The sequence below is a fragment of the Pseudophryne corroboree genome, chromosome 6 (genome assembly GCF_028390025.1).
Source record: "Pseudophryne corroboree isolate aPseCor3 chromosome 6, aPseCor3.hap2, whole genome shotgun sequence".
NCBI classification, from domain to species: Eukaryota; Metazoa; Chordata; class Amphibia; order Anura; family Myobatrachidae; genus Pseudophryne; species Pseudophryne corroboree.
Genome location: NC_086449.1, coordinates 79,903,392 through 79,928,023, shown reverse-complemented (window position 1 = coordinate 79,928,023; position 24,632 = coordinate 79,903,392). Strand labels below are relative to the sequence as shown.

The following is a 24,632-nucleotide window of genomic DNA, read 5'->3' as shown; positions in this document are numbered from 1 at the left end:
TCATCCCTAGGAACAGAAGACAAGTCGTCGGAATCAGCTGCGATTTTGGAATATTGAAAATCCAATCGTGCTGCCGCAACACTACCTGATATAGTGCTACACCGATCTCCAACTGTTCCCTGGATCTTACCCTTATCAGGGAATCGTCCAAGTAAAGGATAACTAAAATTCCCTTCCTTCGAAGGAATATCATCATTTCGGTCATTACTTCAGTAAAGACCCGGGGTGTCGTGGACCATCCCTACGGCAGCGTCCGAACTGATACAGTTCTGTACCATAACCTGAAATACCCTTGGTGAGAAGGGTAAATTTTGACATGAAGGTAAGCATCCTTGATGTCCCGAGACATCATGTAGTCCCCTTCTTCCAGGTTTGCAATCACTGCTCTGAGTGACTCAATTTTGAATTTGAACCTCTGTATGCAAGTGTTCAAAGATTTTAGATTTTAGATTTTAAAATCGGTCTCACCGAGCCGTCTGGCTTCGGTACCACAATAGTGTGGAATAATACCCCGTTCCCTGTTGCAGGAGGGGTACCTTGATTATCACCTGCTGGGAATACAGCTTGTGAATGGCTTCCAAAACTGCCTCCCTGTCAGCGGGAGACGTCGGTAAAACAGACTTTTGGAAACGGCGAGGGGAATACGTCTCGAATTCCAATTTGTACCCCTGAAATATTATCTGAAGGATCCAGGGGTCTACTTGCGAGTGAGCCCACTGCGCACTGAAATTCATTGAGAACGGGACCCCACCGTGCCTGAACTTGTAAAGCCCTAGCGTCATACTGAGGGCTTGGCAGAGGCGGAAAAGGGTTTCTGTTCCTTGGAACTGGCTGATCTCTGCAGCCATTTTCCTCTCCCTCTGTCACGAGCAGAAAAGAGGAACCCTTTTGTCCGCTTGCCAACCAGGACTGCGCCTGATAATACGGCGTCTTATTTTGAGAGGCGACCTGGGGTACATCCCCTCTTTTAAGGCAATACTTCCAAATGCCGTTTGGAATCCGCATCACCTGACCACTTTACTGGAATAATTGGACAACGCACTTATACTTGATGCCAGTCGGCAAATATTCCGCTGTGCATCATGCATATATAGAAATGCATCTTTTAATTGCTCTATAGGCAATAATATACTGTCCTTATCTAGGATATCATATTTCCAGTCAGGGAATCCGACCACGCCAACCCAGCACTGCACATCCAGGCTGAGGCGATTGCTGGTCGCAGTATAACACCAGTATGTGTGTAAATACATTTTAGGATACGCTCCTGCTTTCTATCAGCAGGATCCTTAAGGGCGGCCATCTCAGGAGAGGGTAGAGCCCTTGTTTTTACAAGCGTGTGAGCGCTTTATCCACCCTAGGGGGTGTTTCCCAACGCACCCTAACCTCTGGCGGGAAAAGGTATACTGCCAATAACTTTTTAGAAATTATCAATTGTTATCGGGGGGAAACCCACGCATCATCACACACCTCATTTTATTTCTCAGATTCAGGAAAACTACAGGAAGTTTTTCCTCACCAACATAATACCCCTTTTTTTGGTGGTATTCATATTATCAGAAAAGTGTAAACTTTTTCCATTGCCTCAATCATGCAATGTGTGGCCCTATTGGAAATCACGGTTGTCTCTTCACCGTCGACACAGGAGTCAGTACCCTTGTCGGCGTCTGTATCTGAGGTAACGGGCGCTTTAGGGCCCCTGTATGAGACGTCTGGACATGCACAAGCTGAGTAGCCGGCTGTCGTCAACCACTGTCTTTTATACAAAGCTGACACTGTCACGCAATTTCAACAGTACATCCACTCAGGTGTCGACCCCCTAGGGGGTGACAACACTATTTCAGACACTCTACTCCGTCTCCTCATCATTTTTCTCCTCATACATGTCGACACCAACGTACCGACACACAGCACACACACAGGGAATGCTCTGATAGAGGACAGGACCCCACTAGCCCTTTGGGGAGACAGAGGGAGAGTTTGCCAGCACACACCAGAGCGCTATATATATATACAGGGATAACCTTATATAAGTGTTTTTCCCTTTATAGCTGCTGTATTGTTATATACTGTGCCTAATTTGTGCCCCCCTCTCTTTTTTAACCCCTTTCTGTAGTGTATTGACTGCAGGGGAGAGCCAGGGAGCTTCCCTCCAACTGAGCTGTGAGGGAAAATGGCGCCAGTGTGCTGAGGAGATAGGCTCCGCCCCTTTCTCGGCGTCCTTATCATCCTTTTTCTGTATGTTTTGGCAGGGGTTAAATGCATCCATATAGCCCAGGAGTTATATGTGATGCATTTATTTTAGCCATATAAGGTTTTTTTATCGATTTATTGCGTCTCAGGGCGCTGCCCCCCCCAGCGCCCTGCACCCTCAGTGACCGGAGTGTGAAGTGTGCTGAGAGCAATGGCGCACAGCTGCGGTGCTGTGCGCTACCTTATCTGAAGACAGGATCGTCTTCTGCCGCCGATTTTTCCGGACCTCTTCGCTCTTCTGGCTCTGTAAGGGGGACGGCGGCGCGGCTCCGGTGACCCATCCAGGCTGAACCTGTGATCGTCCCTCTGGAGCTAATGTCCAGTAGCCTAAGAAGCCCAATCCACTCTGCACGCAGGTGAGTTCGCTTCTTCTCCCCTTAGTCCCTCGATGCAGTGAGCCTGTTGCCAGCAGGTCTCACTGAAAATATAAACCTAAACTAAAACTTTCACAAAGAGCTCAGGAGAGCCCCTAGTGTGCACCCTTCTCGTCGGGCACAGAAATCTAACTGAGGCTTGGAGGAGGGTCATAGGGGGAGGAGCCAGTGCACACCAGGTGATCCTAAAGCTTTCTTTAGATGTGCCCAGTCTCCTGCGGAGCCGCTATTCCCCATGGTCCTTACGGAGTCCCCAGCATCCACTAGGACGTCAGAGAAATGCTTATTATTTACAGCCGTTAATAGAATATAAGAGAATGATCCACACAAGACGATATTATGTAGCCTGTTCCCCTCACGTCTCTATAACACTACAGTCAGAAGATGATTATGGGCTGTGAAGCTTGTCCCTCCAACCACAAGAGCCCTGAGACACCAATTAAAGGATGACATGTAAAGGAAAAGCAATAGAGACTGTGCAAAATTAATTATACCTACCAACATTACTGCCTGGAAAATCAGGAAAAAATGGAACACGCTACTTTTCCAACAAACCCATGCCCATTTCTGTGAGACCACCCTCTCTCACCCTTCACCACAGAGTGACACAGACAGGAAGGAGCTACGTGACATGGAATATGTCCCTCCCACCACAGGGTGACACAGACAAGAGGGAGCTATGTGACATGGGGTCTGTCCCACAGACAAGAGGGAGCTATGTGACGTGGGGTCTATCACCCCCACCACAGGGTGACAAAGACAGGAGGGAGCTATATGAAAGGGTGACACAGACATGAGGGAGCTATGTGACATGGTGTCTGTCCCTCCCATCACAGGGTGACAAAGACAGGAGGGAGCTATGTGACATGGAGTCTGTCCCTCCCACCACAGGGTGACACAGACAGGAGGGAGCTATGTGAAAGGGTGACACAGACATGAGGGAGCTATGTGAAATGGAGTCTGTCCCTCCCATCACAGGGTGACAAAGACAGGAGGGAGCTATGTGACGTGGGGTCTGTCCCTCCCACCACAGGGTGACACAGACAGGATGGAGCTGTGTGACGTGGAGTCTGTCCTTCCCACCACAGGGTGACACAGACAGGAAGGAGCTATGTGACGTGGGGTCTGTCCCTCCCATCACAGGGTGACACAGACAGGAGAGAGCTATGTGACGTGGAGTCTGTCCTTCCCACCACAGGGTGACACAGACAGGAAGGAGCTATGTGACGTGGGGTCTGTCCCTCCCATCACAGGGTGACACAGACAGGAGGGAGCTATGTGACATGGGGTCTATCCCTCCCACCACACGGTGACAAAGACAGGAGGGAGCTATATGAAAGGGTGACACAGACATGAGGGAGCTTTGTGAAATGGAGTCTGTCCCTCCCATCACAGGGTGACAAAGACAGGAGGGAGCTATGTGACGTGGGGTCTGTCCCTCCCATCACAGGGTGACACAGACAGGAGGGTGACACAGACAGGAGGGAGCTATGTGACATGGAGTCTGTCTCTCCCACCACAGGGTGACACAGACAGGAGGGAGCTATGTGACATGGGGTCTGTCCCTCTCCCCACAGGGTGACACAGACAGGGGGGAGCTATGTGACGTGGATTCTGTCCCTCCCCCCACAGGGTGACACAGACAGGAGGGAGCTATGTGACATGGAGTCTGTCCCTCTCCCCACAGGGTGACACAGACAGGAGGGAGCTATGTGATGTGGGGTCTGTCCCTCCCATAACAGGGTGACACAGACAGGGGGGAGCTATGTGACGTGGATTCTGTCCCTCCCCCCACAGGGTGACACAGACAGGAGGGAGCTATATGACATGGAGTCTGTCCCTCCCCCCACAGGGTGACACAGACAGGAGGGAGCTATGTGACATGGAGTCTGTACCTCCCCCCACAGGGTGACACAGACAGGAGGGAGCTATGTGACGTGGGGTCTGTCCCCACCACCACATTATAAATTAATACTGACCTTGTAAATATGTACACGTGAAACATCCACAATATGTTTGCGCTGATCACGTCATTTTCCAGTCATCTGAGGATATAAGAAAGAGATTACATCAGATTGACCATGAACATGATGTATTAGAGGTCTATTCATGAAGCAGTGAAAAGAGTGGAGAAGTGAGCCTCTGGAGAAGTTGCCCATGGCAACCAATCAGATGCTCCGTACAATTGTTTAGTATGCAAATTATAAATGTTACTTCAATGCTGATTGGTTGCCATGGGCAACTTCTCCACTGGCTCACTTCTCCACACTTTTCACTGCTTCATGAATAGACCCCTCTGAATTACAGATCACATTTGCAATTTGAGGTTGAGGGTCACCAGTTAAGGTTTGCATGAAAAAAAAAAAAATTTACTTTTATTTTATTTTTTTAAAGAAATTTTTCATCCTCACAGTAAGAAAAATCTAAATATTTCAAATGTAACTATAACACGTACGAGCTGGTTGGCTTTTTATCGGCTATCTCAATGATAGACATTCTGGTGCCCCTATAGTGCATACCCTCCAACTGTACCTTTTCATACCTCCCAACTTTCTTCTGTTGTAAAGAGGGACACACGCTCCCGAAAAGGGGGTGTGGCTTCACGGGAGGGCTGCGCTCGCAAGCCACGCCCCCGTTTTCGTCACTGAGGGGGAATGCCCAGCGCTTCGTGAGCTGCTGGCATGCCCCCTCTCCTCCTGTCTCCCCTGAATAAAGCAGCGAGTGCAGGAACCTCCCAACTGACCTCTCTCCTCCTCCTAATACACAGACATCAGGACACACTGACCTCTCCCCTCCTCCTAATACACAGACATCAGGACACACTGACCTCTCCCCTCCTCCTAATACACAGACATCAGGACACACGGACCTCTCCCCTCCTAAAACACAATCCTGTTGCATCTAATGTTGGACGCTGGGGTAGTACATACTGTGACACTTCAAGGTTTGGCCTGAGGCAGATGTTGATGGTCACAGAGCGCTCTCAGCTCTCATGGTTATTATTAGACACATGTGTGGAGTCTGGATATATCCCAGCATACAAAGAGCCATTTATATCTCAAGGACCCCATGCAGCTGGATGCAGCACTGAGCGAGTGAGGGGGAGTTAATAAAGAAAGAGATGACATGGAGATAGAGTCTAAGGAAAGAGAGGAGGAAGGAAAGTATGGAATGAGACAAATGAGAGAGGAAGAGAGGAAAAAGGCTGAGTGGGTTTTGATGGTGGTTGGGGGTTTGTAACTTATTGTGAAAACTAAGAAGGGGGAAAGAAAAGGGGTATTTTAAATAGAAGTAAAACTGCTGATTATTTAGGGCAGATTTTACCCTAGCTAGTTGCCATGTCCAGAGCGATTATATTAGAAGCTGCATCTGGGACTTACACATAGGGAACCCTATAGAATCCGGCACTTAACGCCAAATCTACGGGTTACCGTGCATCAGGGACGTGCGGTGAGGTAAATGGCTGTGGAGGCACTGGCTAGTACCAGAGCCAGATTTACACACAATGAGCCGGATGTACTAAGCGGAAAATGCGGTAAACTCCCTGTTTACTGCATTTTCCTGATGTACTTACCCCCGGCCGGCAGGTCAGCGCCGCGGTGGGGTATGCCAGCTTTAGCTGGCGATAGCCCATAGAAGCCGATGGGCTTCTTTTTGCGGCACCTGTGTGAGGGATCCGATCGGATCCCTCCCAGCATGCCCTGCGGCCGCCCCCGTCACCCCGCGCATGCGCAGACTGACTCCTGGGGCCAAATCCCGGAAGTCAGGCTGCCGCTGCGCATCGCGGAGGACAGCTCTTATCGGAAGAGCTGTCCTCCGCAATGCTGATCGCATATGTTAGTACATATGCGATCAGCATCGTGGCGCAGGGCGGCGATGGGCGGCGATGTACATTAGTACATCCCGCCCAATATATGAGCCAAAGGAATCATGTAGGCATTATGCAAAGGTGCAGAGGTATAGACTTTTCACTCCAGAGTTTTGACTATAAAAATGATTAGAATAATACAAAGAACATATTTCTAACATATTCTTTGTATTTTTTACATACATTATACAGTCAAAGCTCTGGCACAAACGTTAGTATGACAGGAAAGGCTCTGCCTCACCTCACCTCACGTCACTGCCGTGCTTTACACGCTGGGTGCAAAATGTAGAAACACTGAATATCTCTGGGCGTTAGACCCGGGGCTTTACCCACGTTGTAAACACCACAGGTAATTGAATCTGCCCCTTAGGCTCACAAATTTGCGGGCTAATCCCGTGTCCAACCCATGTAGCCTGCTGTGTGAAAGGCAGACCTGGGTCATGCCCAAAAGGAGCTGATTGGTGGGTGCACTCTCCAAGTGCCCAGTGTAAACCGCGATGACCCTGTACTTGGGATGGCCATCGGTGGATTATCCATCGATAGTTGCTATCGATGGTGCCATTGATGGATAACCTCGATGGTGGGAAACCAACTGTAAGTCGACCATCAATGGTTTCAGCCATCGATGGTAAGCCCTACTTTAGTATTAAGCACAGTGTGGACCAATCAGGACCTGGGGGCGTGGCTTCACATGTGTCAGGGGGTGGAGCAATGCTCTGTGTCTCCAACACCCTGGGGAGAAAAAAATAAAAATATTCAGTAGCTTCTTACCATCGATGGTGGGAAACCATCTGGTTCTTCCCCCATCGATAGTAAAAGTAGTTACCATCGGTCAGAGACCATCGATGATTTCAAATCATCGATGGCCGATGGCCATCCCTACCCGGTACCATCCGCCGGTGTGAAAGGCGATAAGTACATCTGAAACCTGTCTTCAACCCATGTTCACTATCCTGGGTCAGACAGGGGTTTGAAGGCGATTTTCAGTGTGAAAGTGCTATCAGTCCAAGGCAGGATATATCTGATTTGCTGCACTGGTTTAATGAAAATACAGAGCAATGCCTATTGCCACAACTAACACAACTGAGGGGCTAATTCAGACCAGATCGCTAGGCTGCGTTTTCGTACAGCGGATGATCAGGATCTAAACTGCGCATGCGTATGCACCGCAATGCGCAGGTGCATCGCACGGGTACAAAGTGTATCGCCACTCAGCGATCGGTTTGTGCAAAGGATCCATTCGCATGGGTGTTCGCAAGGAGATTGACAGGAAGTGGCAACTGACTGTTTTCTGGGAGTGTTTGGAAAAACGCAAGCGTGTCCAAGCGTTTGCAGGGAGGGTTCCTGACGTCAATTCCGGTCCCGGACAGACTGAAGTGATCGCAGCGGCTGAGTAAGTCCTGGGCTGTGCAGAGACTGCACAGGATCTGTTTGTACAGCTCGGCTACACATGCGTACGCACACTTGCAAAGCGAAGATACACTCCCCTATGGGCGGCGACTATGCGAACGCAGGACTGCAAAAAAACCCTAGCGAGCGAACAGGTCTGAATTAGGCCCTGAATTACTCTTTTTTCAGCAGGAGATGCATTATCTGTTGAGTCTCAAATGCACTAGATTCAGTGATTATCAGGATGTAATGATCATAGTGCTATTGCTGTCGCCATACTTTTGTATGGTGACGGTATTGCGGCAAAACTTATTGGACCCCTCTCAGTGTTGTTGTTGCAGGGTAAAGTCCATCAGCTTTCTTTAGGCAACTCTATCTATAGATGGCGTTACCTATCGGGTCCAAGCTCCAGAAAGTTTCACTTTTCAGAGCTGAGCGCATATGGGGAAAACGGCATTTTTGATGGTTTGATCGCATTTTTGCCGTTAATGCATCCCGCCCATTGTCAGGATGACCTGCCTCTACCTGTAGTGTGTTCTGTGGTGACTGACTGGAAAGGAATCTCACGCATGTGCAGTCCATCGGCAAATACATGCCGAATGATATCTCACTGTCTTTGCCAGATCTCACACATGCCATTAGCTCAGAGGAATGACCACATCAGCACTAGGTGGATGCACTATGGGACATACAGAGGTTGCCGGAGCGGGGAGTTTACTCTCCCCCACTCCTTGGACGACATGTTAATGCATCTCTGCGCTATAACTTCCTGCAACGCCTTAATAATAAAAAGTGAGTGAAGCAGAAGCTACTTTACTGGCATAATATGGCATAATATGTAATCACCCCTCAATGTGCCAAACTCGCCGTCCTCACACTGCAGAAGGAGTTTCATTACTACCTATATATGTGGAGTTTGTACATACTTACCGTGTTTGCTCCAGTTTCCTCCCACACTCCAAATATTTACTGATAGGTTAAATGGATTTGGACAAAATGAACCCTATTATGTGAGGCAGGGAATATAGCCAGCTTTCTAACTTTTGGGACCTCCCTTTTCTGGTCAGATGGAGTAGTGCCTCGATCAGGGAATGCCACAGGGAGGCATCATCAAACTCTGCCCCATGGATTGTACCTGGGAGTGTTCCTTGCTTCCCGAGAGTCAATATTCGGGAGTCTCCCTGACATCCAAGGAGGAAAGGCAATTATGGAATATACTGTACACAGTATATTGTAAGCTCCACTGGAGTTACATTAAGAACTGATTCAGAACATTAAATATTCTCTGTTCAGTGCTGCACAGTCTATAAGAGGTGCATGTGTGTGGTGCATACGGACCCCTGGGTCTAGAGTGGGCCCACACTGCACCCATTTTAATACTTACTGTAACTCTCTGTAGTCCTATCGCTGCACAAATCACAGGGAAAAAGACAAGATGGCCGCTTTGGGACATTGTGTGTCATTATGTGTATAAGGGCATTAACAATGTGTGGCATATGTGTAAGGGAAATTCTGTTTATAAGGGCAGTAATAAGGGTTGGCATAATGTGTAAGGCGCATTATGTTTATAAGGACATTAATAATGTGTGTCATATGAGTAAGGGGCATTAATGTGTGGTATTATGTGTATAAATGCATTACCAATGTGTGGCATTATGTGTATAAGGTGCTCTACTGTGTGGCGTAACGTATAGAAAGGGCACAACTGTGTGGTCTAATGTGAATAAACAGCAATATGGTGTGATGTAATGTGAATAAGGAGCAATATGGTGTGTTGTAATGAGAATAAAGAGCAATATGGTGTGGTGTAATGTGAATAAGGAGCAATTCAGTATGATGTTATGTGAATGAGGGGCACTACTGTGAGGAGTAACGTACAGTGGGGCAAAAAAAGTATTTGGACAGCCACCGATTGTGCAAGTTGACCCACTTAAAAAGATAAGAGAGGTCTGTAATTTGAATCATAGGTACACTTCAACTGTGAGAGACAGAATCTGGGGGGGAAAAACAGGAAATTACATTGTATGATTTTTAAACAATTTATTTGTATATTCTTGCGGAAAATAAATATTTGGACAATCAAAAATTTTAACTCAATACTTTGTAATATAACCTCGGTTGGCAATTACAGAGGTCAAACATTTCCTGTAGTTCTTGACCAGGTTTGCACACACTGTAGCATGTATTTTGGCCCACTCTTCCATGCAGATCTTCTCTAGATCTGTCATGTTTTGGGGCTGTTGCCGGACAACATGGACTTTCAACTTCCTCCAGAGATTTTCTATTGGGTTGAGGTCTGGAGACTGGCTAGGCCACTCCAGGACTTTGAAATGCTTCTTACGGAGCCACTCCTTAGTAGCCCGGGCGGTGTGTTTGAGGTCATTGTCATGCTGGAAGACCCAGCCACGTTCCATCTTCAATGCTCTTACTGAGGGAAGGAGGTTTTTGCCCAAAATCTCACGATACATGGCCCCATTCATCCTCTCCTTAATACGGATCAGTCGTCCTGTCCCCTTTGCAGAAAAGCAGCCCAAAGCAGCCCAAAGCATGATGTTTCCACCCCCATGCTTCACAGTGGGTATGGTGTACTTGGGATGCCATTCATCATTCTTTTCCCTCCAACACGGCGAGTGGAGTTTATACCAAAAAGTTCGATTTTGCTCTCATCTTACCACATTACATTCTCCCAATCCTCCTCTGGATCATCCAGAAGGTCACTGGCAAACTTTAGATGGGCCTGGACATGTGCTGGCTTAAGCAGGGGGACCTTTCAGGCGCTGCAGGATTTCAATCCATGACGACGTAGTGTGTTACTAATGGTAACCTTTGTGACTGTGGTCCCAGCTCTCTTGAGGTCATTGACCAGGTCCCCCGTGTAGTTCTGGGCTGATTCCTCACCGTTCTCAAGATCATTGATACCCCACGAGGTGAGATCTTGCATGGAGCCCCAGGTAGAGGGAGATTATCAGTGATCTTGTATTTCTTCCATTTTTTAATAATTGCGCCAACAGTTGATCTCTTCTCACCAAGCTGCTTGCCTATTGTCGAGTAGCTCATCCCAGCCTTGTGCAGCTCTACAATTATGTCCCTGGTGTCCTTAGACAGCTGTCTGGTCTTGGCCATGGTGGAGAGGTAGCAGTCTGACTGTTTTAGGGTGTGGACAGGTGTCTTTTATACAGATAATCAGTTCAAACAGGTGCCATTAATACAGGTAATGAGTGGAGGATAGAAGAGCTTCTTAAAGAAGAAGTAACAGGTCTGTGAGAGCCAGAAATCTTGCTACTTGGTAGGTGTCAAAATATTTATTTTCCACAAGAATATACAAGTAAATTGTTTAAAAATCATACAATGTGATTTCCTGTTTTTTTTTTCCAGATTCTGACTCTCACAGTTGAAGTGTACATATGATGGAAATTACAGACCTCTCTCATCTTTTTAAGTGGGACAACTTGCACAATCGGTGGCTGTCCAAATACTTTTTTGCCCCACTGTATATAAGGTAAAGTGGTACTACTGTGTGATGTAATGTGAATAAGGGACACTATCGCATTATAAATTGTGAATAAAGTTGCACTACTGTGAGGCATAAGTTGAATTGGGGGTACTATTGTGTGGCCATGCCCCTTGCCACAAAAAAGACATACCTTTTTGGGCTGTGTGCCGAATGTGCACACTGTTCTTATTTAAATTACAGGGGGTAGGAAAACAAAAAAAGGATTGCTATGGGTGGGGAATGATGGTGCTGGGAATGGGTGTAGGGTCAGAGGCAGAACTAGCGGTGGTGCTAGGGGGCACCAGCCAAAAACTTGCGTAGGGCATCATATTGGTTAGGGCTGGCCCTGGCAGTGGCACATTCTTACTTCAGGAGAAAGCAGGCTCTGTTATTAATTCAGTTTTCTATAGCTGTTCCCACTCTCAGAGAGCTCCAGAAAGTTATTATATTTCTAGGCTCTGGGCCTCCGAGTGACATCCTGCTCCGGCACAATGGCTTGCAGTGTTTATCGTTTCCATACTGAATATAAAATGCCTTTATTCCAAAAAATTATGTCCCAACAGTTTCTTCACAGTTTGGCACAGCTGGCTAGATCGCACTGAAACTGGGAGACTTTATTAAACCAATATCGCCCTCTAACGCACAGCTCCCCAGATACATCATTACAGCAGCCATGTTGTCCTGCTTTATAGTGTCACCTAATGTAATGACATACTTAATGTCATTACATATTTAATGTATCCTATCTGCTGGACGGCCTTTTGTGCAAAAAGGTGAACAACTAATTTCACAAGCAGTCCCCTCTGGAGTGCTCAGGGAGGGACCCCTGAATTAGTGATGTTGTGGTGGTATCATTGGTATTTGCTGTCAGGGCATTTTTAGGTTATACAGTCTACATGATAACGTAAGCATCCAACCTGGTGGCAAGATTGTCTGTACCACTGAATGGGCAACCACTGTGCAGGATTAGATCTGCAGCTCCAGGCGGAACATCCAACAATTCTGTTACTGGGAATTATGCCAAGACATCACAGGACAGTGACTGGGATTGTAACCTGTGCATAATGTGAAAGGGTATCCGCAGCACAGTGGTTAGCACTGCTTTCTTGGGCAGGATGCACTAAGCCTTGGAAAGTGATAAAATGGAGAGAGATAAAGTACCAGCCAATAAGCTCCTTTTATGTTACAGGATGTGCTTGAAAAATGACAGGAGTAGACTGATTGGTACTTTATCTCTCGCCACTAATTATTATTATTATTATTATTAAAATCACCACAGATACCATGATACTGTCACCCCCCCCCCCATCATGACACAGCCACACCCACATTCCCGATTACAAATTGAACTAAGGGCCTAATTCAGACCTGATCGTAGATGTGCTAAATTTAGCACATCTACTATCAGTCACACAGACATGCGGGGGGACGCCCAGCACAGGGCTAATCCGCCCCGCATGTCAGGCCACCCCCCCCCCCCCCCCCCTCACACACACACACAAGTACAAGTACACACAACGGCAATGCTTTTGTACTTTAGAAGTAGCTCCCAGCCAGCGCAGCTCCCAGCCAGCGCAGCTCCTGCTCGCTGGCAGGAGCTACTCGTAGCTGTGAGGGTCGTAGCGGCAGCATGTGACGTCACACAGCCACCGCAGCCCATCCCCCCAATCATCCGGGCACGCCTGCAGTGCCCTGACTGCGCTCCCTAAACGGCGGCCAAAAGCCGCCGAACCCGCCCCCTCCCACTCAGCGACCTCCTCTGCCTGTCAATCAGGCAGAGGCGATCGCAGGGCTGAGACAGCCGTTGGCTGTCTGGCATGGCGGGCGCACTGCGGTACCGGCGCAGTTCAGATCTGATCGGCTGCTGTACGAAAACGCACAGCACTGATCAGGTCTGAATTAGGCCCTATGTTGGGAGGAATGCATAATTGAGAAAAAAAATACTTTTATTTAATGAAGGGAATAGTAGTAAAGTGGCCAGACATTGGACTTTACCACCTTCTTGTCTAACGGGGTGAGCACGCATTGACTGTGCTGGACGGGCACACACAAGTCACAACTGTTTTGCAATAACGCTTTGTAAATTAGGTCCTATGACATTACAACTGATCTATAAAATGCTAAAAGACAACAAAGGAAGTGGAGATCCAAGAAGTACGGTATATAAGTATGACACATATATATGCACTCATATACTTAGTACTTACCCGGGCAGATGTACTATGCCTTGGAGAGAGATAAAGTACCAACCGATCAGCTCATAACTGTCATTTTTCAAACACAGCCGGTAACATGGCAGTTAGGAACTGATTGGCTGCTACTTTATCACTCTACAAGGTTTAGTACAATTCCCCCATTTACTTTTCATACGTTCTGGAGGATGTATAAAAAAAAACCACAGGCGCGAGAGGCTAGATTAAGCAATTTGCATTGTGTGGGCAGGGCTTGATGACTCCCCGGCTACTTCCTAGGTTAGGGAGTGCATTCAGATGTTTTAGGAGTTTCCCAATAATCCAGCAATCTCACTGAAATCTGGATCACTAATACCCCTTTCACACCGCAGCTTTAACCCGGTAAATTGACGATTTTTCAGCCTTCCTAAACGGTTCTAGCTACGATGTGAAAGGGCCACCTTGAATTTACCATTTTCAAAATACTGGTATTTTGAAACAGTTAAAAAGCAGGGTCCTACCCGGTTCAGAACCGTTTCACTGTGCAGTGTGAAAGGCTCTGAAACGGTATTTCCAAGCCACAGGAGGTCATAGGCTGTCTCCATGTGTGATGTCACCAGGCAGAAGCAGGAAGCTGGAGGAAAAACACATCAGACATATGACAGTGGGTTTAGAAGCGTTTTCTTACTGCAAATATATTATACAATGGCAACTTGGAGTGATGAAGAGGTGAGGGAGCTGCTAAGAATCAGAGGGGATGAGGAAATCTGCAGACAAATAACTGGGACAGTGAAGGATGCACTCATATATAAAAACATGGTTAAAATGCTGAAAGCTGCTGGGTTCCATCGTACGACTATCCAAATTATTAATAATGAATCAATTAATAATTATTAATAATGTGTGGGCCAGAAAAGTCCATTTATAATGACAACCACTGTTTTCTATGGGTGAAACGGGTTCAGTGTGAAAGGTACCAAAACGGTAATGAAATGGTAATATACTGGTTACAACATGCGATGTGAAGGGGGTTTAACTGCCCAGACCCGTTTTAAGAACCGTTTCAAAAGCAGGTTTTGCAATGTGAAAGCAGCATCAGCAACAATGACATATATGTCCACATACATAGCTACACAGGGACAGAACGATAGGAAAGGCTCTGCCTCACCTGCCTCACCCCACCGCACGTCACTGGTAAGGAGGTACTAGTAGATGAGGTAGAGCAGATGGCTGAGGCCTCAATACGCAGGAAATAAAAATGTACATCTAATGCTAATTTTAAAACCTATTAAACAATTTGTTACTGATAGCCCACATACTCACTTCACATCAACTTCAGTTTTGCCTCATACTGCCTACTCTCCGGGAATTTTTGAGAAACTTCCAATTTTGGGTTAGTGCCCCAAGGAGAGAAGACACTGGGGGTCATTCCGAGTTGATCGCTAGCTGCCGTTGTTCGCAGTGCAGCGATCAGGCTAAAAAGCGGCATTTCTGCATATGCGTATGGGACGCAATGCGCACGCGCGACGTACTTTCACAACAAACGATGCAGTTTCACACAAGGTATAGCAACGCTCTTCAATCGCACTGCTGGCCGCAGAGTGATTGACAGGAAGTGGGTGTTTCTGGGAGGTAACTGACCGTTTTCGGGGAGTGTGTGTAAAAACGCTGGCGTGACAGATACAAACGCAGGCGTGCCTGGGAAAACGCGGGCATGGCTGGCCGAACGCAGGGCGTGTTTGTGACGTCAAAACAGGAACTAAATAATCTGAAGTGATCGCAATCTAGGAGTAGGTCTGCAGCTACTCAGAAACTGCTCGAAAAAATGTTGGTGCCGTTCTGCGATCCTTTCGTTCGTACTTCTGGTAAGCTAAGGTACACTCCCAGAGGGCGGCGGCTTAGCGTTTGCACGGCTGCTAAAAGCAGCTAGCGAGCGAACAACTCGGAATGAGGGCCACTATTCCCAAAACCTGCACAATTTCCTGGGGGTTGGTGGAAGAGTGTAAGGGGTTGGGGAGGGGGGGGAGTTTGCAGTTTGTAGTGTCACGCCCCCAACCTGAACCTACCCTTCTAGAGGGCACTGCTAAAAAAAAAGTAGGAGGTGTGCAATAAATTTTGGGATGCATAAAAAGTATTATATTTATAAACAAAGCGAACATTACATTTTTTCAAAGTATTCGCCGGGTTGCGGTCGTTAGGTCGACATGCATTGGGTCGACCACTAAAGGTCGACATGCACTAGGTTGACAGGTTCATTAGGTCGACATGTGCAAGGTCGACAGGTCAAAAGGTCGACATGAGTTTTTCATGATTTTTTGATTTTTTTACCTTTTTCATACTTTACGATGGACTATTAACGGGAACGGTAACCTGTGCCGAGCGCAGCGAGGCACCTTACCCAAAGCATGGTGAGCGTCACTGTATGAAGAGAACTGCACCAATAACAGTTAAAAAAAAAACATGTCGATCTTTTCACCTGTCGACCTTGCACATGTCGACCTAACGATCCTGCAGACCTAGACACCCTGTCGACCTTGTGCATGTCGACCTTCAGTGGTCGACCCAATGCATGTCAACCTAATGTGTGTCGACCCAACGACCCATACCCGTATTTGCCAGTGGAGTCTATACAAAGTGGCATGAGCTCAAACCACTTGGTGAAGCTGCTGGATCACTCCAATGCAGGTTATTGTGTTTATGTACTAAGCCTTGGTTGGAGGTAAAGTAAACGGAGATAAAGTCCCAACCAACCAGCACTTAACTGTCATTTTTCAAACACAGCCTGTAACATGGCAGTTAGGAGCTGATTGGCTGGTACTTTATCTCCATCCAAGGCTTAGTAAATAGACCCCTATGTCTTTTACATGCTGGCTGAAGGTCTCCACTGGAGCTTCCGGTAATGCAAAACGAATCCCACGCATCTTGCACTTCATTTGTGGGAACACAAAGAAGTCACGGGGCCAGGTCTGGACTGTATGTCAGATGAACAAGCTCCTGCATGCGTTTATGGTCCATAAAATCCACCACTTTCCAGGACTTGTGACCACGTGCATTGTTGTGATGGAGAAGGGCACCACGAGAGCAAGTTCTTGAATGGCACCTGGAAATGGCTTCCAGCACTTGCGGCAGGCACTGGTTGGTGTACCAATCCCCAGTGACTGTGCTTTGCTGCACGAGTGGTACGGTAGCTACATGACCAGTCTAGGCCACAAAAACAGCCACCATTTGCATGGCCTTGCTGCGCTCATGTCGGAACTCTGCGCATGCTCACCCCCAAGTGGTGTCCACTAGGCCGACTATTGCTTGTTCGCAGGGTCGAAACTGTAGATCCAGGATTCATCGCCACTGATGATCTCCCAGACAGAGTTTGAGCGACTGCCATAAAACCTGGCCAGCATGTTGCAGTACCGAGTCACCCAAGCCTCCTTCTACTCTCGAGTCAGCTGTTGGGGCACCCAGCATGCAGAAACCTTGCTCAGGCCAAGCTCTTCATGGCGTATCAAGCGGATGGATCCCAATGAGATGAATATCTCCAACTCTGGGTCACGGTCACCCTGGCATCCACCTTAACTATTGCCTGCATGGCTGCAATGTTGTCCTCTGTGATGGCGGACACAGGTCGGCCACAGTGCTCTCGTCTTCCAGGGACCATCTGCTGCACCGAAATTCTGCAAACCACTTAAACAAAGTGGTTCAGGATGGTTTTTCCTCCCAAAAAGTAGCTTGCAGTCAGTCAAAACTCTCCTGCTGTCGCAGACCACCCTTGTAGTCGGAGAAGATCATGGCTCTCCAGTGGCCTCTGTTGAGCTCTATAACGAGTTTGCAAAGAAAGTGAATATGCTGACATCTTCAGTGTGCAGTGCTGCTTATACACGGTTCCGTGTCCTGACATTTCACAACAACTTTATGCAAAGATTACAGTTCACAACCAGGCAGTCAGATTGTGTCTACTCTATCTATGCTCGTGCGCCTCGTATGCATTGAACGTGCATGTGCAAAAATACGCAAATGTCCGCTTCAGCATTCCGCTTGCACTTTCTTGCAACGGACTGAACCCACCCTACGACGCCCACTTTGTATATCTGGTCAATACTCAAGTGCGCTGGAGGATCCGATCACTCCATCATCGACACATCATCGGTCGCAGCATCAATTTCACGAGAAGTCCCTGGCTGGCGGCAGCCTACCTTGTATCGTTCTCAAAACATGTCCACTGTGGTTTGCGAAAGAGATCACAGCTGCAGGCCGAAACACACCCACGACACCGCCTCTTTTTGCGAGCAACTTCGATCACCTCTCCACCCATGGTTCGCAGCCAGACACCATCTCAGGCCATAGATACGTTGTACGCAATTGCACACCTTGGTTTGCGCGTGTGCAGCAAGGGTTTCCTAGATATGCGCAGTAGCAAATAAACACTCAACTGCGCAAATACTGGTCCAGCATGCATTTATGAATGGGAACCATAGTACACTATACTGCAGGGAAGCTTTGAGAACACACCTCCAACCCTTTGTTAAAAACACAAATGAAATAGGTCACAAATATTTTGTCTAAACTTTTAACAAGACTCCCCACTCCAACGCCCTAGGATGGGGTGTGAGGGCGCCGCGGCAGATCTAGAAGGAAAACACATTTACATGAGGGAGAGATGGAGAGATAGAGGGATTCACATAGGAGCGCAGATCTCAGTGCACGCACAGATTCTATACAAATCTTACAGAAATAATGTGACAAACCCCCTCCCCACACTCACACATGCATGTACTGCCCTATAAATATACTGTGCAGCCATTCTCTGAGGTTACACATGAATACAGCTCTGTGTGCAGGGTCCACGAGAGAGAGAGAGAGAGAGAGAGAGAGAGAGATAGGACTCCTGTACATATACACACAGAGATAGATAGATAGATAGATAGATAGATAGATAGATAGATAGATAGATAGATAGATAGGATTCGAGCACATATACACACAGGACTTATGGTGATGGCTTTTGGCGTCCAAGTCCAGTTTTATAATATAAGCATTTTGTATTTTCAATACGTGTAAGTTTCCTGATGTCAAGGATCTTTAATAAATGTATTATAATACATATGATGTCCATTGTACTCTGTAATTGGGCACTGCGGATCCCTTGTGTCACCATATAAAGGAATATAGTATTAATAATAATTCCTCATGTTTGCTGTTAGCTGCTGGCGGTTGGGAGGTATACATACATCCCAACTGTTCTGATTTTGGCGGAACAGTCACGTTTTTCATGGTCTGTCCCGCTGTTCCACCCGCGTGTTGCAGTGTCCCGTGGTGGGGGGCAGTTGTGAGATCCCCCCCTGTCACTCGCTGCTCTGAGCAGAGCAGCGGTGTATAGATGCTGTGCGCATCGCGAGGCCGTGCTCACTTTCCGATAGGCCATGCCCCCTCATTTCGGGCACGCAATGATGTCCCTCTCTGACTCACAGCAAAGTTGGGAGATATGGATATACTGCTATTCCTACAATGATTTACTTTTGGTACAAGGCCAAGGCCATATGGATTCACTACTGCACACTTTGGGGCAGATGTATTAAGACTGGAGAAGGCATAAAGAAGTGATAACGCAGTGATAAGTGGAAGGTGATAACGCACCAGACAATCATTACGGATTTGAAAAATGACAGTTAGAATCCCCTTTATTCCCAATGGTGTACATTTGCATTTTTTTTTTATTGCACACGGAAGCTCCAATTGTGTTCGAATACACAGACCCACACTGTGATAACACTCCAACATCTGAGTGCACAGGGAGTTAATCCGGTGACTGGGGAGATAAGACACAGCAGAAGCAGGGTCTTCTTAAATCAGAGTCCTTATTTGGGATCTCTCTGCTGGTATCAACAAGAGCCTGGAATTCAGACACTGGAAACTAGATGGGTAACACTAACATACTGTTATCACAGAGAACATTACTCTAGCACACCGTGACTAAAAACTAATTACATTATGCATTCCTAGTATCTGGCATAATTGCACAATGGGTGTTATTTACGGCCAAACTGAGCATCAATAATTAGCAATTCTCATTTTGCACACAGAGCATAATTAACTTCTCATTACACTTCACAGGCAGTGAACAACCCTCAGGGAGAATAGCCTGCCCTCCTGTGAGTCTAGGAGGTCTCCTATTAATCCAGAAGTCTCTCAGACTTTCTGGGAAAATAGACAATTTAGGGATGGACATTGAACGATTCACCATCAATGGTTTCTATGGATGATTACATTGATATCTTGCACCAATGGCAGGACATCATCAATGGAAAACCACTGATGTTTTGAACTATTGGTGGGCGGGACAAGTACGCACATGTGACCGCGGTAGGCCAATATGTGAAGTAGGGTGGGACTAAATGAGTTGACAGAATAGCGTAGCTAAGTGTCATGTGACAGGGGGAAAAAACACGTCGCTGTCACCATTGAAACCCAGCCATTGATGGCGGAGAATCATCAAAACTCTGCCATCGTCGGCATACTATCGGAGACTATAATAAACTAAACATCGATGGTAGATGTCCATCCCAAACAATTATGGTTTATACTAATAAATTCTTAGGGGGGTATTCAATTAGGGAGGTTTTTTTTTTTGCCTAGGCTGAAAAACGTCACTTTGCGCTATTTTTTAGAGCGAATGAGGATTCGCCTTATTCAATACCAGGGCCGTTTTTCTGCCTAAGCGAAAAATTCGGCAGGAGTGAAAAACACGTGGATCGGCGAATCCAGGGGGGTGAATTCAATAGCTCCGAAATTATCGGAGCTAACTGAATACCCCCAATGAGTCGAGCGATTTTTGCTATTGTTTGTTGCTTATATGTGTGCTTAGTTTTCTGGACGAATTGTTATAGCGACTGTCGCCAGTAAATTTTGAGGCACCATATAAATTAAGATGACTGAATGTAAGTTTACATATGCAGCCACACTCAATAGCGAACCCTGAACAAAAAAATACAGTTCCTCACAAAACACATCAGCGCACCTCACACCTGTCCTGAGATCAGCTGGACCAGAGGTTCTCAAACTCGGTCCTCGGGGGCACACACAGTGCATGTTTTGCAGGTCACCTAGCAGGTGCACAGGTGTATTAATTACTCACTGACACATTTTAAAAGGTCCACAGGTGGAGCTAATTATTTCACTTGCGATTCTGTGAGGAGACCTGCAAAACATGCACTGTGTGGGCCCCCGAGGACCGAGTTTGAGAACCTCTGAGCTGGACCATCCTTGAAGGCTTACTGGCAACTGTGCAGGGCTAACCAGAGAGTGGGCGTGTCTGCATGAAAAGCGGGAGTGGCTTGGCATAATGGGGTTGGGTCTGTGCGAAGTGGGCACAAAGAAGCGCACAAATCATTACAATGGGATACATGCAAAAATAAGATTTCATTTTGAACTATGTAGTATTCAAATGAGATTCAAGAGCTGGAGAGTACACGCACACAGGGGTCTATTCATGAAGCAGTGAAAAGTGTGGAGAAGTGAACTAGTGGAGAAGTGGCCCATCACAACCAATCAGCATTGAATTAACATTTATAATTTGCATACTATAAAATTGTACGGAGCAGCTGATTGGTTGCCATGGGCAACTTCTCCACTGGCTCATTTCTGCTCACTTTTCACTGCTTCATGAATAGACCCCACAGGGAGGATCCCTAACTAACAGGCAGCTGAGGAGCCTTTTCCTTCTTTAAAAATAACTGTGGCTGCGTATGCACGATGCCGTGGAAACCGCTAATGTGAGGATCTGCACAGCTTCAAAAGGGAAGTCGCTCTGCGCAATTTTTACCATCCACAACCACAACTGTTATCATTAATAGGGACATTTGCACCAGTCCCCAATTCTGTGTACGAGAGATCCGCCAGAAACAGGCTTCCCTTCCCCATACACACACAGCGCAGAACTAGCGCTACATGCCCAAGACACTACCATGATACGTCCCCAACACTGAACAATTCTCAGTTCCCGCCCTGGAACGCCCATTTTACACAAACACAGATCTGGCCAAAATCTGCCCAACTCAGAATCGTACAGAGACAAAAGCGTTACTTCAATTCTGTGCATGCGCTGTTTGCAGGAACTCGCTACTCGCATCCATGACTAGAGATGCGTCTGACTCACAATCAGCCCCAGTGTTGGTTACAGTGTCATATACGTCCAATGAGATGTCTTCCGATGTACACAGCTGCAGGGAGGGAGGGTTAGGCACTAATAAGGAGGGTTAGGGTTAGTCTACAGGAGGGCGGAGGGTTAGACACTAAGTAGGAGGGTTGTGGTTAGGGGGGGGCGGGTACAGGGGGAGGTATACTTACCAACCCCCTGGCAGGATGCCGCTATCGATCTTCTGACCACCGGCATCCAGACCGCCGGCCATCCATATGTATTCCAACTCACAGACTAATTATCAGTCTCAGCATCCCTTCACTCTCACAGTTATTTTAATTCATAACTATCTTTGGGGTCTATTTACTAAGCCTTGGATGGAGATGAAGTGGACGGAGATAAAGTACCAGCCAATCAGCTCCTAACTGTCATGACTGGCTGTACGTTATCTCTGCCCACTCTACCTCCATGCAATGCTTAGTAAATATACCTCTTTGTCTGCAATGAGCAGTAATTTCGGAGAAAAACAAAAAGTGGAGCTTAGTGAGGTGTGGTACTACAATACTACAATACTCAGAACTGAGTGTATTTTTGCATTTTCATGTGCACCCTCAATCCTGCAAAGCTGCCATGCATACCGGTTTCCATTTTCACCAAATACCACTGATGTGCAAATCGTGAAAGCTTTGACCAAAAGTGAGAGTTCCTGGGTGGATAGGACAGATAAGAGTCTGGGTCTATTCTGGCATGTTTACTTTACTTCATCGATAATTAGCAACCATTGATTGTCTAATCGTTAATGGTGAGTGGGGCTTTCAGCATCGATGGGATGCCACCGATGCTGAAACATTGATGGCTGATCCCGAGGGTGATCGCCAGCCCAACTGTTCTCATGAGCCATCTGCGCATGTGTATAGCCTAATCACTGATGGTTTACCATCGATCATTAATTACCGATGATGAAAAACAATCAACCATCAATGGCATCACTAGCTGCATTCATGTCCTTTACCAGATGCGGGAGATTATGCTACTCTTCTGTAGGTCTGGGGAGTAGTCAAGTATGAGTTGCAGGCTCTTTTTACTTTACTCCCAAATCAGAATCAGTCCCAGTGTGTATTTCACAGAAGCTACTTTTTATTGTGGTGTTGGCTATATAATGCCAGCTTTTACTTCATCAGCACCGGAGGAAGTTGCAGAAACTTGATAGATCCTGGAGTGCAAAGATAGCAGGCAATATTTCCATTCCCTCCGCTTGTACAGAATATCCCCCAATACTGCCAGCAAGCCCATACTAACTGCAGCAGCAGCAGTACTCCGCAGTAGAGACAGGCTGGGATGTGGCGCTGGAAAGAGAGTAACCTGAGACTTCAGCAGACAAACAGCTGGAGGGAGTCTGGTACCCAGGGAAGAGGAGGGGGCAGAGGAGGGGGCTTCTAGAAGCAGACAGCCAGAAACAGGAAAAGTCTTGAGGGGGCTGAAATATGAAGGCACAGAGCGGTCAGAAATAAATAATATAGAGCAGTGTTTTTCAACCGCTGTGCCGCGGCACACTGGTGTGCCGCCAGCGGTTGTCTTATGTGCCGCCGCAGTCAGAGAGACCTGCTGCTCCGGTCAGGGTCGGATCTAGACTTTTCTTTTAGGGGGGGCGGTTTACGGTTTAATCTTGACCCCTCCCCTCTCCAGTCCCGACTCCTCCCCTCTCTCGTCTTGACTCCACCCCTCTCATCTTGACCCCTCCCATCTTGACTCCTCCCCTCTCCCGTCCAAATTCATCCATCACACAAATAGGTATAATTGCAGGTAAAGGATTTGTTAGTGGATGTTAGGTATAATAATCACTTCTACAACACATCAAAGCAAAGTTGCCCAATATGACATCTATCCAAATCCCTCCTTATGTTCATCATAATGTATGACACGTCATGTACAATTGTGATACCTACAGTATAAAAAGTTATAATCCCCTAATATTGGGGTATAGCAAAAGAAAATTAAATATAAACAAAATGTCTGGAGTAATTATTTGCAGCTATTTCTCATCTTAATATGAGGTACTGATATAGAGACAGTCAATCATCAAGGTTTATATGTCAACGTCGTTATGAAATACAGTATTATCATAAACCTTGATGATTGACTGAATCTATATAAGCGCATTATATTAAAATGAGAAACAGTAACAATGTGATAATACCTATAATTCCTTTCTTTGGGATACTAGCAACTTTTATGGATACAAATGGTAACAACTGGCATTTTATGTGTTACTGAACCAGGAAGGGAAGACACATTATAATACCCTGTTATATTATTATAATAAGGGGAACTGCTGAATAGTACCAAGGGGATTTTAGGCACAGAGTCTTGGGGGGTTAGACCAATTATTTGATAATCCCACACAGTACTCAACACTTGCCAACCCTAATAGATGAATTCCACATTTGTAATTGTCCAATAATGGAGTTTGAGACTAACCAGGATTAAGTGAGAGTACGTAATACTCGCAGGAGTTCACCTGTAGATTAAAATCCCTTTTGCATCTATGTGCCACATAGGTTTGGGAAATCCCCCCACCACCCTTTTTTTTCCAGAAAAATGTTGCAAGTATACCATAGTTATCTGATTGATACAATTAATTTAAGGAATTATAGGTATTATCACATTGTTGTATAGAATTTAGCCAGTGCTACTGCATATGTAGGTTGTTCATAAATATACCACTTCAGATACAGCAGATGTCATACTTCTTATTAGGCTCATTCAGCTATCTCCAATGAAAGGGATAAGCAAATATAGTGAAGTACTGTTTAATAATTGTAAATTTCAGCCAAACCTGAGCCTGCACCAGTGGGAGAACCCAGGACTTGCACTGTTTCAAGTGCATTCTGAACTGCTTAAATAACAGTTCATGTCTAGCTGGAATTGTCAAAATTTGGCCACTTGGAAATACATG

At 46.5% G+C, this 24,632-nt stretch overlaps 1 protein-coding gene across 2 annotated transcripts in view; it reads right to left on the bottom strand.

Annotated features, from left to right (window-relative positions):
• KANK2 (KN motif and ankyrin repeat domains 2) overlaps window positions 1–24,632 on the bottom strand; it is a 142,824-nt gene that overhangs the window by 79,874 nt on the left and 38,318 nt on the right. For both annotated transcript variants that reach the window (XM_063931281.1, XM_063931282.1), the window contains exon 2: window positions 4,607–4,672. The gene's annotated coding sequence lies outside the window, so the exon portion shown is untranslated. The remainder of the gene's footprint in view (window positions 1–4,606; window positions 4,673–24,632) is intronic.